Here is a 19,348-nt window from a genome sequence, read left to right on the forward strand (position 1 = left end):
TTCTTAACAGCTATATGATCTTAGTGAAGGCACAAATTGTGCCTTAATCTCAGCATGTGAATGAAGACTGAGGGGACAGGATCAAAATTTGGGGCTGAGAGTCAGAAGACCTGGGTTCTAAACTCAGTGGTCATTCTGCCTTGCTGTAAGAACTTGGATACTTCTCTAGATTCAGATACATCATCTCTAAAAGGAGAGGATTGCATTAGATAATAGTTCCTGAAATCTAATTCTTGAACAGGTACCAGCCATGACAAAAAAGAGATGGGTTTAAAGTTACCAAACTGTGCTTACTATGAGATTGCCTTTCCTACTTTTTTGGTGTTAAAATGGCTTCTTTTATGAGATGATGTGATAGACAGTAGTAGTTGTGTTTTAAATACCCTAAATTGTCAAAACCAAAAGCTGAAGCCCTATGTAAACAATCAAAAATTCTATTTTAGAAATTTAGTGTCTAATATTTACATGAGCTCTAAAATTCCTTTTACTTCTAACATTCTACATATTCATTCACTACTCAACTAATATTTATTAGGTACCTAATATGTGACAAGTACTCTACTAGTTGCTGGGGGGCCCCAGAAATACTTAAGACTAGTCCCTGCTCTAAAAAAATCTCCCAATCTAACAGGGAAACAGACACATAAACCTCAAATACAATTTAATGGGTTAAGTCTTCAAAGAGAGGTCTTGAACCTACGACAAACATACAGGAGGTAGAATAGTAGAATGAATGAGTTTTTAAATTAAGTAGGATTTTGGATTGAGTTTTGTAGCTGTATGAGGAAACTACCTCTTTGAATCTCAATTTACAAATTTCCATATTTGCAAAACAGGAATGATTACAGATACCACTGAGTTGTGGTAAATAGACAAGATGCTAAAAATAAAGGGCCAATCCACCCACAAACTTGGCTTATATACCTTCCAAAAGACAAAATAAAAATGTATCATGTATTAATGAGCTGGCACAAAAGGGGTTATTTACAACACTGATTTACACTCAGTGGTACCTTTCTCTACTAGCCTCTGAACAACTGAAGGACACAACCAAGTTTGCTCCATTTTACATTCCTAGCACCTCATACAATGCCTTATAAAGAACAGGTATCAATAAATAGTTTATTAGGAAAAAATGGCTTATTGAATGAATGGCTTCTCTCTCTTTTTTATACAGGAATTAAAGTTATAGTAGCTGAAAGTAAAAATTCTTAAGATTTTTATTCAAAACTAATTTTAAGTGTATATGTTAAGCACCCAAACCTGTTGTATTGGAACCTGGATATGCATGCCTGTTTTAAAAAGCAAAATAAATTCACCATAGACAATGCAATAGTGGTGTTCCCAAATAAAAAGACTAGCAGCAACTAACATTTATTGAATACTTACTGTGTGTCAAAACTCTTCAAAGCATTTTCCGTGGATTAATTATCTCACTTAATCCCGACAACAATACTTATGAAATGGACTATTAATAATTTTATAACTAGAAAATCTGAGGCACAGAGAAGTCAAGTTACTTCCAACATCACAAAACTACTAAGCAGTAGGGTTGGGATTAAAAAAAAAAAAAAAATCAGGCTGCATGACTCCAGACTCCTCTTTTTATTTTTCTTTAACTAAATAACTTTAAGAAAAAACAAAACAAAACAGATTTTACCAGAACTAGAAACATATGCTCCTAATAAGTCTTAAAAAAAAAACTAAACAAAGAGTCAATATGTGTGCTAAACACAAATATATAATATAGTTCCTGCCCTCAAAGGCTTAATTATACACCAATGTGGTGGTGTAATATTAACAAGTCACACCCTAATTTTATTCTTTTAAATTTAATTATTTCAATGTTAGACTTATCTGTATTTTCTTTCTCATTTACTTTACATTTACATTACTTTTTCATTTATTTTATATTTCAATTACATTTCCAGGTATTACTATCTTGAGTTTTCAGAATATATAGGAAAGGCTTATATGGTTCTAAAGGAAAACTGGGTTAAAAACTGGAAGACATTAGAAACTTATTTTGTATGGACATCTACTTTCAGATATTTACATTTTTATTTTTATTTTTTATTTATTTTTAAATTTATTTTATTTATTTTGGCTGAGCCGGATCTTAGTTTTGGCACGCGGGCTTCTTAGTTGCAGCATGCATGCAGGATCTAGTTTCCCAACCAGGGATCAAACCCCGGCCTGCTGCACTGGGGATGAGGAGTCTTACCCACTGGGCCACCAGGGAAGTCCCCAGATAATTACATTTTTTAAAACCCACAGAATAAGAACAGCTGAATTTCATTTCCAGTACATGCTCTAACAAAACAATTTCAGATGTAATTTGCAAAACATATTTTTAGCCTATAATGTGTTTTACCTAATTTCTTCCTTGGCCTGATTCTAGAACAGACTATAATGCTTTTGATGTTTTACTTTCAGTTTTAACAGTTATGTTAAAAGAGAACTAAATACTGAAATAACAATAGGTGCAGCAAACGCTTTTCAAATATGCCAGAAATCGCACTGGGTATATAACTAGTGAAAAAACTTGACATGTGGTTCATTTAATCATAATGAACCAATACAGTTAAAGGAACACTGAGATTTTGTCCATGATTACATTTCACATCTTTCTGCCTACATAACAGTACAATAACTAAGTCTCCTTACAATATTATAACTATTGGGTTGGCCAAAAAGTTCGTTCGGGTTTTTCCTTACGGAAAACCCAAACTAACTTTTTGGCCAACCCAATATTTTAAAAGGAAACCAACATATTCCAATGACACTAAAACAAAGAGCCATAATAAATTATGGATGTTAGTAGCAATTCCCCAATATCTTCAGATTGGAACAAACTAGGTGTTACATTAAAGAGGATATATGAATATATATTACTTTTAAAATAGTACCAGAAAGGGGAAAAAAAAAATCTAAACTTCTAAAAACACAACTGGAAACAATAGCATTGTGAATTCATAAAACTAAATAAAAGGTTGCTGGTTCAAAGATTTGGCTTGCCAGATTTTTCTCTATGGCTAAATGCTTGATACCCACTGGACATTTTATATCACCTCCAAGATTAGAGTCTTCTGCTAATTCTATGAAGATAAATGAATTCCCAGGTTGCTTATGCTCCAAGTAGCTGTCACTAGAGGAACAGATCAGAGAAGGGCAACTTAATCACATTTAAGCTTTATTCAGATCTGTAAAACAAAGAAATTTGACATATTCTCCACATAGAATATGCCTATGGAAAAAATTATACTATTTAAAGAAAAAAAAAACCAACACTTACTTATTTTTACTTTTTTTTTTTTACTAGAATCACTATGCCAATTAGAGTAAGTATAAAGAGGAGAGAAAATCTTCCCAATTACAAACTAAGTCCTCCTAGTCAATACCTAACTCTTACAAATTGTGTTTCTCTGACTAGATATTTACTTTTATCATACCTGAAGATCCTCATCTCTTTCACCGCCTAGTATCTTTTCAAAGGTTTTAGACCCACCCACTATCCAATCTCAGTTGATCACCTCCTTAATACCCCTTCTTTGTATATGAACATTAACAGCTCTTATCATTTCATTTCACCAAGGCCAAGTTCTGATTGATGTGCTGCTCAGAATTCCAAGTCTGTGCTGCATGGCCCCAAATCACTCCTCTCAAAATGGTAGCAGGCTATTCTTCTTTTCTTTTTTATATACGAATTCCTTGCTACACAAAGTGTGGTTCACAGATTGGTAGCAGAAGCAGCACCCAGAAGCTTGTCAGAACTGCAGAATCTCAGGCCCTACCTTAGACCTATTGGCTAAGAATCTGCAATTTAACAAGATCCTCAGGTGATTCATACACATAGAAAAATTTGAGAGGTACTGTCCTTATTCACTCATTCAGGGTCTCTTCCTCCTGCTTTACAGTTCCTCACTTCCTATCTGGCATATAAGGGACCAGATCCTTTTTCTTTTGAGCATACTGAAACCCACCAAAATGAAATAAGGAATCTTTAAATAAGACTACATAGTTTCTTCCTAACCTTTTCATAAAGGATTGTAAACTCCATGAAGCCAGGGACTTCATTGTATCCTCAAAACCAAAACAGTGCCAGGCAAGTATTTGTAAAGGGAACAAAAGAGATAGCAGATGATCCCTAAAGTCCTCCAACTCTTAACTCTTTGGCGCTTCCATTTGTTATGTAAGCAAAATTCTATCTAAGGCAAGGGAAGCTAAAATATGAGATCATCTAAATTTTAAAAATGAAAAATATAACACTTTAAAGGGTTTGATCGAGATCGCAAGGCAGGTTCATGATTAAGTTCATAAGACTCAACAACATTTTAATCAAATCATTACATCATTATTAATATTACTGTATTTCATTATTATATTCTAGGTCAAATGACTATAATACTTCCTCTACGTATATCAAAACATCCTCCACTATTATCTAGGTAGCTAGCAAATTCAACTGTCCAGGAGAGTTATGCACTCAGAGTTTAAGGAAGCCTAAAATGTACACACTGCTGGACAGAATCTGTACATAAAAATTAAAGATTACATGGTATGGTTAATTTTTTTAAAACCAGAAGAAATAAGTTCTTTCGATCCTTATCTAGCTCTTGTTGAAATAGAGAAAAGAAACAAAAGGAAAAGAAATGAATAAAGGTATGGAAAAGACAAAAAAAATCAGGAACCAGATATAGCAACAAGATATAGAAAAGAAGAGATCAGGATTAAAAGTAATCAAAGGTCTCAAGGAATGAGATATAGGCAAAAGTGGCTACAAAGACAAAGAGCAGAATACCAACTGAAGCAGCATCCTCGTCAACAACCTCTAATGATGACACATAATGCAAGAAATTTTTAGAGCTAGTAGACTGTAGAATATCTCATGAGGTTAGTGTATCATTTCTCCCATCTACTATATCCTACATATCTAAATTAACAAGGAAATACATCCCAAACCCTTAGAGATCAATAAAAAGCAAATTAGGTTCAATATGTACTATGTTTTCTATGGCAAGTTAAATATTGGTTTGGAAAAGTTTTCATCAATCTCTATGAAGATTTTCATCCAAAAAAAAAAAAAAAGGTTAAAATAAACTTTTGATTCCTCACCTGCCTTTTACATTTCATTCTCCCAAACTACTTACAATATCAGATTTAATTCAAAACAGATTTAATCAGTTCATGCAGAGATTTCTATTTCTAAAAAACATTTTCTAGAAATCTCTCAATTTTATACATATATATATATATAAAAGGTTAAATCAGGGTGGGCCAAGACCACCAGAACAACGGACCAAAATAGAAATAGTAAAGGACTACTAAAACTGACTATAAAAATGTAAAACATCTACATGGCAAAAGACATTATGAAGAAAAATTAAAAGACAAATGACAAGTTGGGAAAATATCTACAATATAAAACAAAGGTTTACTATCCTTAGTGTATAAAGAGCTCTTACAAATTAATAAGAAAAAGACAGGAGCAGAAATACCTGAATACCAACTGACAAAAAAAGAAACAAAATTATAACCACAAGCTATTCAACTTCACTACTAGCGACCAAAGAGATGCAAATTACTATAATTTCTTGACAAATATGAAAATGATCAATAAAACCCAGTGTTCTATAAGGTATGGGGAATCTGGCACTCCTATTCACTATTATTGGAACTATATATATATATATATTTTTTGCATTTTATTTTTAACTTTTTATTTTATATTGGAGTATAGCCGATTAACAATGTTGTGATAGTTTCAGGTGCACAGCAAAGCGACTCATACATACATATACACGTATCCATTCTCCCCCAGACTCCCCTCCCATCCAGGCTGTCACATAACATTCAGCAGAGTTCCCTGTGCTATACAGTAGGTCCTTGTTGGTTATCCTTTTTAAACATAGCAGTGTGTACATGTCAATCCCAAACTCCCTAACCATCCCTTCCCTCCACCCTTCCCCCTGCTCCCCCCGTAACCATAAGTTCATTCTCTAAGTCTGTGAGTCTGTTTCTGTTTTTTAGATTCTGCATATAAGCTATATCATACAGTATTTGTCTTTCTGTGTCTGACTTACTTCTCTCAGTATGACAATCTCTAGGTCCAACCATGTTGCTGCAAATGGCATTATTTCATTCTTTTTTTATGGCTGAGTAATATTCCATTGTATATATGTACCACACCTTCTTTATCCATTCCTCTGTCGATGGACATTTAGGTGGCTTCCATGTCTTGGCTATTGTAAACAGTGCTGCAAGGAACATTGGGGGTGCATGTATCCTTTCAGACCATGTTTTTCTCCAGATAGATGCCCAGGAGTGGGATTGCAGGGTCATATGGTAGCTCTATTTTTCATTTTTTAAGGAACCTCCATACTGTTCTCCATAGTAGTTGTACCAATTTACATTCCCACCAACAGTGTAGGAGGGTTCCCTTCTCTCCACACCCTCTCCGGTATTTATTGTTTGTGGATTTTTTTTTAATTTATTTATTTTTGGATGTGTTGGGTCTTCGTTTCTGTGCGAGGGCTTTCTCCAGTTGCGGCGAGCGGGGGCCACTCTTCATCGCGGTGCGCGGGCCTCTCACTATCGCAGCCTCTCTTGTTGCGGCGCACAAGCTCCAGACGCGCAGGCTCAGTAGCTGTGGCTCACGGGCCCAGTTGCTCCGCGGCATGTGGGATCTTCCCAGACCAGGGCTCGAACCCGTGTCCCCTGCATTGGCAGGCAGATTCTCAACCACTGCGCCACCAGGGAAGCCCTGTTTGTGGATTTTTTGATGATAGCCATTTTGACTGGTGTGAGGTGATATCTCTTTGTAGTTTTGATTTGCATTTCTCTAATCTTTAGCAATGCTGAACATCTTTTCACGTACCTCTTGGCCATTCGTATGTCTTATTGGAAAAATGTCTATTTAGGTATTCTGCCCATTTTTTTATTGGGTTGTTTGTTTTGATGATATTAAGCCACAGGAGCTGTTTGTAGATCTTGGAGACTAATCCCTTGTCGGTCACATCATTTGCAAATATTCTTCCCAATCTCTGGGTTGTCTTTTCATTTGTTTATGGTTTCCTTTGCTGTGCAAAAGCTTTTGAGTTTAATTAGGTCCCATTTGTTTATTTTTGATTTTATTTCCATTACTCTGGGAGACAGATCAGAAAAGATATTGCTGTTATTTATGTCAGAGAGTGTTCTGCCTATGTTTTCCTCTAGGAGTTTTATAGCGTCCGGTCTCACACTTAGGTTTTTAATCCATTTTGAGGTTATTTTTGTGTACAGTGTTAAAGAATGATCTAATTTCATTTTTTTAAAAATTAATTAATTTATTTATATTTTATTTTTGGCTGTGTTGGGTCTTTGTTTCTGCGCGAGGGCTTTCTCCAGTTGTGGCAAGAGGGGGCCACTCTTCATCGCGGTGCGCGGGCCTCTCACCGTCGCAGCCTCTCCCATTGCAGAGCACAGGCTCCAGACGCACAGGCTCAGTAGTTGTGGCTCACGGGCTTAGCTGCTCCGCGGCATGTGGGATCTTCCCAGACCAGGGCTCGAACCCGTGTCCCCTGCATTGGCAGGCAGATTCTTAACCACTGTGCCACCAGGGAAGCCCCCTAATTTCATTTTTTAACATGTAGCTGTCCAGTTTTCCCAGCACCATTTGTTGAAGAAACTGTTTTTCCACCATTGTATAGTCTTGCCTCCTCTGTCATAGATTAATTGACCATAGGTGTGTGGGTTTATTTCTGGGCTTTCTATCCTGTTCCATTGGCCTATAGTTCTATTTTGTGCCAGTGCCATACTGTTTTGATGACTATAGTTTTGTAGTATAGTCTAAAGGGACTATATTTTAAAATAGTTTATAAAAACTTTTAGGAAAATAATCACATTTCAAAATGCGCCTATCTTTTGACCCAACAGTCCCACTTCTAAAAACTTTATTCTAAATAAATGGATGTGTGCAAATATGTGTGTACAGAAGAGCCATTACATATGCCTAGCATATGGCAGGTGTTCAATAAATACTTGATGAATGAACCATAATATTGTTTATAATAGCAAGAACTGCTAACAGGAGAAATGTCTACAAATAAACCATGACATACCCCTACCCTGAAACCCTATGCAGCTGTCAAAAATAATAAAAACAGACCTATAATTATTGATTAAAAATACACCTATAATAAATTATAGATGTAAAAGAAAACCAGTAAAATGTATGGCCATTCCTCAAAAAATTAAACATAAAATTACCATATGATCCAGCAATTGCATATGGTATATACCTAAAAAAATTGAAAGCAGGACTCAGATATTTGTACACCAATGTTCACAGCAGCATTAGTCACAACAGCCAAAAGATGGAAACAATTCATGTGTCAGGTGACAGGTTAATGAATAAACAAAATGTACATACAATGGAATATTATTCCAAATAGACATACCATGGTATGTTATTCAGCCTTAAAAAGCAATGTTCTAAATGTATGGACACCAAGGGGGGAAAGTGGTGGGGGCGGGGGGGCGTTGGTGGTGGTGGGATGAATTGGGAGATTGGGATTGACATATATACACTAACATGTATAAAATAGATAATTAATAAGAACCTGCTCTATAAAAAAATAAATAAAATTCAAAAATTCAAAAAAAAAGCAATGTTCTGATACATGCTGCAACATGGATTAACCTTGAAGAAATTACACTAGGTGAAATAAAGCCAGATACAAAAGGACAAATATTGTATAATTCCATGTATATGAGATATTCAGAGTAGTCAAATTCGTAGAGACAGAGAGAAGAATGGAGGTTGCCATGGGCTGAGGGTAGAGGAGAACGGGGAGTTAATGTTTAACAGGTACAGAGTTTCAGTTTGGAAAGATAAAGTTCTAGAGATAGAGCGTGGTGATGGTTGCACAACAATGTGAATGTACTGAATGCCACTGAACTGTACACTTAAAAATGGTCAAAACAGTGAATTTTATGTTACATATATTTTGCTACAAAAAACAATAATGCAAACCACAACACAACTTCTAGACTGCAATGAACACAGTGTCTTTATTATTTTTGAGTCCTATGTTCATAAAAACGAGATTTAAAACTATATATATAAAACAGTACCTTGGTTATTCCTGTTCCTAGTCTCATTATTCAGGACCACCTACACGAGTCATCAAGAATAGTACCAAGTACAAATATTCTCCCTCTGAGGTTCAAAGCCTAGCTCTGTAAGTTACAATTCTAATAATTCTAAATAATTAAACATTGAATCAGAGTTAAAGCATGTAGCTTCTTTGCCTAACTTTACAATTATTTAAGATTAAAGTCAAATAAATTCCCATGTAAATTAACTCTCTTTTCCTCTTCAGCAAAAAATTCAAGCTATCTAGACTGTAAGCAGAATAAAGAGCTCAAGAAAGAGGAAAAATCAGAAATATCTGAATATGCACATTAGCAAGTCACCAGAAAACTGAAGAATAATCTATTGAGATCTGAGCCTTAAAGAATACACAGTTTATGGTTAAGATAAGTAAAATGGAGAGCCATGTCTGACATCACAGTAAATATCAAGAATAGAAAGCCCCAACCAATCCCATCCTGCTCCTTGCATCCTCAGAGAATGGTGTAACTCTGACATAACTCAAAATATTTAGTTAAGGCATACCTAGGGAATTCATTCCATCAAGGAGTGGCAGGTACTTAAGGGCCGAATCCAAATTTAGTGCTAGCTGAAACTTTATTGAGCTCAAAAGCCAGATGTTTCCAGGTGTGGGAGCAGTGCTCCTGCTTAGCCAGCTGCACTCTCACCTCATGAAATGCTGCCCTCTGACACACTCCACAAGCAAAGGAAAGCTGGATCAACACACCTGTTCTCCAAAGGAAACCAAGTCAACTACCTGGAACTGTGAAAATGAACTGTGATGTCATTTAGGGCATAGTCAGCACATAAACAGAATAGAGAGAAATAGAGGAATGCATCACATGTAGTAAAGGTGAACACTTATTCTCATTTTTCTGTCAACTCTGTCTGGGTATGTGGGTGGAGGCGGTAGGGGGTTATCAACATCAAAAATGTTTAAAAATTCACTGTTGTAGAGAAACACTTGTACACATGCACCTGAAGACATAAGTAAGCATATATTTGTAACACCAACAAAATAGAAAAAAACAACTGTCCATCTTTAGGAGAAAAGATACACTGTGGTAGTCATACAATTAATACACATATCTGAGAAAATTAACCACAGTTACACATATCCATAAGAATGAATCTTTAAAAACATAATGTTGATTAGCCAAAGCAAGCAAGAATATACACACACCATGGTTCTATTTTTAGAGTTAAAAAATAAATAAAACTAAACAATATATTTTTGAAATACATACAAATGTGGTAAACTTTAAAAAAAGGAAGGGAATGATAAATAAACATTCCAAAACAAAATCCTGAATAGTTTCATCCCTGGTGGAAAGACAAGTAGATCGAAAACAAGGGGAAATATACCAACAACATTGGTAATGTTCTTTTTCTTGAGTTGGGTGGTCGGTTTACAGGTATTGGTTTTATTATATGCCTCATTACTTACATACACAGTACCATATTCTAATCTATATATCAAATAGTTCATAATGGGAAGGGAAAACAGAAAAGGAAGGGAGAGGGAAGAAAAGGAAAGGGAAGAAGGACAAACATCAATAATGGACCATGGTCAACATGGACCTCCTATCTCTCCCTGCAAAGAGCACATAAACTTCCATTAAATATAGGCTCCATCCTGAAACCCCACTAAAACAAAAGTTTTTTGTTTTGAAAGCATAAATCTGAAATGAAACGCAATTAGGTAACTTACCTATCCTCAGTTTTAAAAATTAAGATAATGCCTAGGGTTTCCCTGGTGGCGCAGTGGTTAAGAATCCGCCTGCCAGTGCAGGGGACATGGGTCTGAGCCCTGGTCCGGGAAGATCCCACATGCCGCGGAGCAACTAAGCCCGTGCACCACAACTACTGAGCCTGCGCTCTAGAGTCCATGAGCCACAACTACTGAAGACCGCGGGCCTAGAGCCCGTGCTCTGCAACAAGAGAAGCCACTGCAATGAGAAGCCCATGTACCACGACGAAGAGTAGCCCCTGCTTGCCACAACTAGAGAAAGCCCGCATGGCAACAAAGACCTGATGCAGCGAAAAATAAATAAATAAAATAAATAACAATTTTTTTAAAAAGATAATGCCTAATGTAATATAAGAGGGGAAAAAGTAATTTTTAATAAAATATTTTAATATGTAAATGTTCCAGTATAACCATCCTAAAATTCATATTAATAAGAAAATAGACACTTGCTCCCACACACATAAATGCCATGAACAGGGACTTCCCTGGTGGTCCAGTGGGTAAGACTCCGTGTTCCCAGTGCAAGGGGGCTGGGTTTGATCCCTGGTTGGGGAACTAGATCCCACATGCATGCTGCAGCTAACAGTTCACATGCCGCAACTAAGAGTCCACATGCCGCAACTAAGAAGTCCGCATGCCACAATGAAGATCCCTCATGCTGCAACTAAGACGCAGCTCAGCCAAAATAAATAAATAAATACAAAAAAGAGAAGAAATGCCATGAACATGACAGCTACAAATGAAGACGGACACAAATGAGCTGTGTTGGGAAATCAAATACCACAAGGGGCAATGCCATTGGTAATATGATTTTCCACAACAGTTAACAACTCTTGTTATAGTTCTGAACAAAACAAAGTACAATTTGCTCTCCATTTACCCAGTAGTTACATCCCTGGAAAATTCAGTGTCTATTAAAGCCATGCAAAAAACCACTTTGTGTTTAAATGTAAAACAGAACTAGGATCAGATAAGTACAAACAGGTTTTTCACCCTTAAGAAGGTCTGGGGAAATGTTCAAAATTCATGCAGAACTGTCTCATACCTTGTGAGATGTATGGCATTCCTGAGTCCTGCTCACTGAATGCCAATGCTGCACCTACCCCACCTTAATCACTGTGGCAACCAAAGGTGCACGCTCAAAGATCCAAGCACATCATAGGGGAAGTACTGACTCCACTGAGAACCGGTGACTTTGAGAAAGGCTAGGTCCCAATTCGGATTCTAGACAGCCCTTATTTTTCATGACATCACGAAGCTGAATGTAAATGATAAAGTCTAACCAATTTGTAACTTTGGCAAAGGAGGAATCCTCATAAGGTGAAGAATTTATCGTTAGGGAAAATATAAAGGCAGGCAAAAACCTAAGGATATTCGCCTTAAATAAAGTTGATACATCAAACCAAAAGTTGGCAGTCTTTTCACCCAAATGATGGCAATCTTTAAGGACAGTATTGCTATTTTGCTAAAATACAACAAATGTCACAACTGAAAAACACTGTAACAAAGAGTATGTTATAGATCACAAAGCATTTTTAATTTTAATATTTATAGCAATTCTATGAGACAGACATCATTATTCTTTTCAAATTACTTATAAGGAAAACAATCTAAAAAGGGTCAAAGTCAGGGCTTCCCTGGTGGCGCAGTGGTTAATAATCCGCCTGCCAATGCTGGGTACACGGGTTCGAGCCCTGGTCCGGGAAGATTCCACATGCCACGGAGCAACTAAGCCCGTGTGGCACAACTACTAAGCCTGCGCTCTAGAGCCCATGAGCCACAGCTACTGAACCCGTGTGCCACAACTACTGAAGCCCGTGCGCCTAGAGCCTGTGCTCTGCAACAAGAGAAGCCATTGCAATGAGAAGGCTGCGCACTTCAACGAAGAGTAGCCTCCACTCACTGCAACTAGAGAAAGCCTGCGTGCAGCAACAAAGACCCAACACAGCCAAAAATAAATTAATTAATTAAATAAATTTTTTTTTAAAAAAGGTCAAAGTCACAGAGCTAATAACCTGACAGAGACAGGACTTTAAGCCCTCTGATTTCAAATCCTGCGTCTTTCCCTCAAACTAGTATCTGCTTCACAAAGGCCCAATATGGCAATACAGATCAAAGGAAATTCATCACTCAGTACAACAGAAGTCTCAATGGGAAAGGATCAATATAAAGCCTCAATCTATTTTGATATATGACAGATAGTTGCACTTATACTACATATATCAGTTATTTCTCAATATGAGAAATTTTTAAATGTTAACAGTCTTGTCTCATATTGAAAAAGAAAAAGAAAAATACTTAAAAAGAAAAAAGTAAACTTTTAGCAGTTACCATGACATATAGTATCTAATTATTTCCTAATATCAGAAAGATTCTGGATCAGAATCCTAATGAATCTTCTACTGAATCAAACACTTCAGAATCCCACCGCAGATTCTGACAATTAAAGAGTTAACGAAGTCTTTTTTAAAAACCTTCAGTTTGGGGAGAAATGCATAACCATTAAGAACTCTATAAAAATCTCAAGCAAAATACCACTAACGTAGTCACTAGCTGGATCAGTCCTCTCTGAAACACATATCTAAAGTTCACCTGAGAATGACTACATGATGGGATGACATATCGAATTAGTTCTCATTCATGACCAGTAGATTAAGACTCTAAATGGTATTGTGCCATGCTTCTTACTTTGAACCACTTTCTTGGTTCCAAATACCTATATGCGCACAATAGTTTACAACATAAGACAAAAATAAAAGCCCTTGCATCAGGGCTTGATGCAAGAGGAAAAAGGAAGTAGTGTGTCTTATTATTTCAGCTGAAGAAATAAGGAAGTAAGATCATTTATCAGCAAGCACAATCTTAGACACATCTCTAAAGGGCAGAATAATCGATTCGGCATAACCTTAAAAACAGTAGTAGCTGATAATCTATCAGACTCATCCTTCCACTAATTCAAACCCAAAATCCAAGAAGAAAGAATAATTTAACTGACATTTCTCTTTTAAAAGAAAAAAATTTTTAATTTATGCTTCTGAATTCATGGGTAAAGTTTAACAGACTAGAGTGAAGGCTTTAGGGGTTACAATATTCAAGCATATTAGTTATACCTAAACACACAAACTGGAAATCTGTCATAATATTTTATCCCTCCTTTTTGTTCCTCTTTCCCAAAGAGGATCTTTACCTCAGCGTAACTATGCTTGTCAAAGCCAAAACCTCTCCCTCAAAACCACCCTTTTTCCTCCCTCATGCACACTTTTAACATTCCCTTTTCCTGACTTAAAATTCACTCCGTTACAACTTCCATAATCTCTATGATCTTCACACATACTGCACTGACTTTTTTGATTAGTAGCTAATGGAAAGTACATGCAATAGAGCTTAAAAGAATATCAATTACCGGAATACCACAAACACAAAGAATAAAGCACTTCAGCACTTTATTACATTGAAAAAAAAAATTGCAATTCCTCCTGAAAATTTTCCAATTCAAGCTTGCCAAAACACAGATTAAAATTCAATTTAAATGTCCCACCCAAAAGCCTCAAAACATGCCATAATCCCCAGACACATTTGCAGAAATTTCAAATAATGATTGGCAAGTGTTTTGGGGTCACTACATATATATAATGCACACTATATATATACACACACACACTGTCTAAACACAGAAACCAACAAGGAATCCTAGGACTCACCTGAAAATACAACACCTCCCATATATAGAGAACTGACTTTATGCTAGGTACTGTTCTAAGAATTTATATACAAGTGTGTAAAAGGCTTCTCAAGATGGTACAGTAAATTCACCCAAATAACAATCAATATACAAAATGTATCAAATACATAAACAAACAATGCAGGACTTGGCGCAGTGGTTAAGAATCTGCCTGCCAATGCAGGGAACACAGGTTCGAACCCTGGTCCAGGAAGATCCCACATGCCTCGGAGCAACTAAGCCTGTGTGCCATAGCTACTGAGCCTGCACACTACAGCCCGCGTGCCACAACTGCTGAAGCCCGTGTGTCACAACTACTGAAGCCTGCGCACCTAGAGCCCATGCTCTGCAACAAGAGAAGCCACCACAATGAGAAGCCCATGCACCGCAATGAAGAGTAACCCCCGCTCACCACAACTAGAGAAAGCCCGCACACAGCAACAAAGACCCAACACAGCCAAAAATAAAATAAATTTGTTAAAAACAAATAAATTAAAAGAATAAATAAACAATGCATAGCTGGCTCAAAAAACAATATAAATATCTCTCAGGCAGTGATAAGGAACAGGGATGCAAAATGATGTGATGCTGAAGCCAGAGGCCCACTGGGTTCCTGGTCTAGAAACAGGCAGTGGCAGCTGGGACTTTGGCTTTCCTGGGGAACAGGGACTAAAAGTGCTCCATATGAGACAGAGGACTTATCAGAGCTAGGCCAGAGATAGGGCTGGGTAGGGCTCCCTTATAAAGAAAACAACTGCCAACTCTGCCTGAGGTTATGGGTTACAGGAAATAACCCCCAGGAAGGCTGCAGAATACAGACACAGCTTCAAAACCAAGAAAGAAACCAGGCCACCTGCTAGGTCTGTGACTGGGTCTGCAATATCCACAGTATCACCAATATCTCTGAGGGGCAGGAACTCTAAGCCTGGTTCTAGAACTGGAGTCCAAAGACAAGTGTGAAACTACTATACAAGGAGGGAGGTGAACACAAGAGGGACAAGGAAAGTTAGCTGAGACTCAAGAATAGAAGACAACTATAGGGACTTCCCTGGTGGTCCAGCGGTTAAGACTCTGTGCTCCCAATGCAGGGGACCCGCGTTCGATCCCTGGTCAGGGAACTAGATCCCGCATGCCACAGCTAAGAGCCTGCATGCTACAACTAAAAGATCCCACATGCCACAACTAAAAGATCCCGCATGCCACAACTAAAGATCCCGCACACCACAACGAAGATCCCACGTGCTGCAACTAAGACCTGGCACAGCCAAATAAATAAATAAATATTAAAAAAAAAAAAGACAACTAAAGCTGCTGTTATATTCTGAATGACATTCCATTATCCATTTCCTGAAGGTATAACTATTAAGACCGTTTCCAGGGCTTTCTCTTACATCTCAGTACTTGTAAGATAAATCCTCATTACTTAAGGTAACCAGGGAAAACCTAACACTCTTAAACCTTTTCTACCTTCCCAACAAACCAATAATCATGATAATCTGAAAAGATTATTTTTTTATATGCAATGAAGTATCAAAAACCTATTTCTAAATGATAGCCTCTGACAACTCCAAAATCTAGCATCCAGTTTCCCACGGTTAAAGCAAACTGTCTTTATAACTAAATGTGTTGACTATGTCTACACAAACTTTAAGTGATGTAGTATCTCTCAAATTCAGCCTTCCTATTATCAACCAGACACAGGACTTTCCTACCACTAGGAAGGGAGTGGTTTCCAGCTTAAAGATGACACAATTGAAAGGTTCTGAACAGGAATTTAAAATAGTCTCTAGAAAGAATAACTCGGATAAAAAGTGTTTTGGTAAAACAAGCATCAAATTAGTAATCCACCATTTAAATTCTAGACCTACCTCTGCCACTAACCAGCTATGTGACTTTAGCTAACCTAAACTAGGCTTCATCTTTACCTGTAAAACAAACACTATAAGTCTCTAGGGCTTTACTAATTCTAACATTGTAACTTTCTTTTAAACTTATGGTAAGAATGTTTGCTAAATGCAGACAAATTCAGCATGTACGCATTTTCTAGAGCATCAAAGAATTTTATAAATGCCAATGATGCCTGTCCACCGCTCTCTCCTCCCAAAAAGTTACATAAGCAAAATCTAAAAATAAACAAAACAACATTTTCTTGAGATAGTTTTCCAAAGTACTTTTTAATATGGTAACATATTACATGCTAGAACTTTAACTGAGGTATAATTTATATACACTAAATTCACTTTTAAGTGTACACTTCTGAGTTTGAAAAACACATAGTCATGTAACCACCACCACTGTCAAGATATAGAACAGTTACAGACAATATAGAACACCACAAAAAACTCCCTCCTACCCTGTGTAGTTAAACCATCCCCCCACACCCTGGCAACCACTAGTCAGCTTTCTGTCCCTTTAGTTATGTTTATTCTAAAATATCATTAAAATGGAACCATACAGTATGTGGCCTTTTGTCTGGCTTCTTTCACTTAGCATAATGCATTTGATACCCATCCATGTTGTTGCATGCACTGCCAAATAGTATTCCATTTTTATGAATGTACCAAAGTTTATCAATTCACCAGCTGAGGTTCATCTGGGTTTGTTTCCAGTTTGGGGCATTAGCATATAGGTATCTGTGTGACTATAAGTTTTCATTTCACTTGAGTAAATACCTAGGAGTGGAATTACTGGATCATTATGTTAACTGTATGTTTAACTATATATAAGAACCTGCCAGGACTTCCCTGGTGGCGCAGTGGTTAAGAATCCGCCTGCCAATGCAGCGGACACGGGTTCGATTCCTGGTCCGGGAAGATCCCACATGCCGCAGAGCAACTAAGCCCGTGTGCCACAACTACTGAAGCCCACGCGCCTAGAGCCCATGCTCCGCAACAAGAGAAGCCACCGCAATGTGAAGCCCACGCACCGCAATGAAGAGTAGCCCCTGCCAGCTGCAACTAGAGAAAGCCCACGCGGAGCAACAAAGACCCAACTCAGCCAAAAATAAATTAATTAATTAAAAAAAAAAAAAAAAAGAACCTGCCAAACTGTTTTTTAAAAAGATTATACCAAAAATGAATAAGTTTTTTAATGGTTTTAAGGAAAAGTAAGTTTAGATCTTATGTCACAAATTTCATAGAAAGATCCTAAATAGATCCAGAAGAAATTATTTATCAGAGGAAATTATTTTCCTATGCTCTATTTATAGGAAGTAGGAGCTAACAAAGGAGGTCGATTTGATAAATAATATTCATACTGATAAATATCTGTATTTATCAAATAGACAAAAAAGATTTTTTAAAGACTTTAAAATATGTCATGTTTTACACAAAAATAAACTCAAAATGGATTAAAGACCTAAATGTAAGGCCAGACACTATCAAACTCTTAGAGGAAAACACAGGCAGAACACTCCATGACATAAATCACAGCAAGATCCTTTTTGACCCACCTCCTAGAGAAATGGAAATAAAAACAAAAATAAATAAATGGGACCTAATGAAACTTAAAAGCTTTTGCACAGCAAAGGAAACCATAAACAAGACGAAAACACAACCCTCAGAATGGGAGAAAATATTTGCAAATGAAGCAACTGACAAAGGATTAATCTCCAAAATTTACAAGCAGCTCAAGCAGCTCAATATCAAAAAAACAAACAACCCAATCCAAAAATGGGTAGAAGACCTAAATAGACATTTCTCCAAAGAAGATATACAGATTGCCAACAAACACATGAAAGAATGTTCAACATCACTAATCATTAGAGAAATGCAAATCAAAACTACAATGAGATATCATCTCACACCGGTCAGAATGGCCATCATCAAAAAATCTACAAACAATAAATGCTGGAGAGGGTGTGGAGAAAAGGGAACCCTCTTCCACTGTTGGTGGGAATGTAAATTGATACAGCCACTATGGAGAACAGTATGGAGGTTCCTTAAAAAACTAAAAATAGAACTACCATACGACCCAGCAATCCCACTACTGGGCATATACCCTGAGAAAACCATAATTCAAAAAGAGTCATGTACCAAAATGTTCATTGCAGCTCTATTTACAATAGCCAGGACATGGAAGCAACCTAAGCGTCCATCGACAGATGAATGGATAAAGAAGATGTGGCACATATATACAATGGAATATTACTCAGCCATGAAACGAAATTGAGTTATTTGTAGTGAGGTGGATGGACCTAGAGTCTGTCATACAGAGTGAAGTAAGTCAGAAAGAGAAAAACAAATACCGTATGCTAACACATATATATGGAATCAAAAAAAAAATGGTTATGAAGAACCTAGGGCAAGACGGGAATAAAGACACAGACCTACTAGAGAATGGACTTGAGGATATGGGGAGGGGGAAGGGTAAACTGTGACAAAGTGGGAGAGTGGCATGGACATGTATACACTACCAAACGTAAAACAGATAGCTAGTGGGAAGCAGCTGCATAGCACAGGGAGATCAGCTTGGTGCTTTGTGACCACCTAGAGGGGTAGGATACGGAGGGTGGGAGGGAGGGAGACGCAAGAGGGAAGAGATATGGGAACATATGTATATGTATAACTGATTCACTTTGTTATAAAGCAGAAAATAACACACCATTGTAAAGCAATTATACTCCAATAAAGATGTTAAAATAAAATAAAAAAATGTCATGTTTGAAATCACAGTCGTAAGCTCTACAGGGACTTCCCTGATGGTCCAGTGGCTACGACTCCGCACTCCCAATGCAGGGGGCCCG

The 19,348-nt window shown here is 37.1% G+C and overlaps 1 protein-coding gene across 11 annotated transcripts in view; it reads right to left on the reverse strand.

Moving 5' to 3' along the window:
* Positions 1–19,348, reverse strand: part of NUMB (NUMB endocytic adaptor protein) — a 178,835-nt gene that overhangs the window by 146,404 nt on the left and 13,083 nt on the right. The gene's annotated exons all lie outside the window — the stretch shown is intronic.

Source organism: Balaenoptera acutorostrata, chromosome 3 (assembly GCF_949987535.1).
Source record: "Balaenoptera acutorostrata chromosome 3, mBalAcu1.1, whole genome shotgun sequence".
Classification (NCBI taxonomy): Eukaryota; Metazoa; Chordata; class Mammalia; order Artiodactyla; family Balaenopteridae; genus Balaenoptera; species Balaenoptera acutorostrata.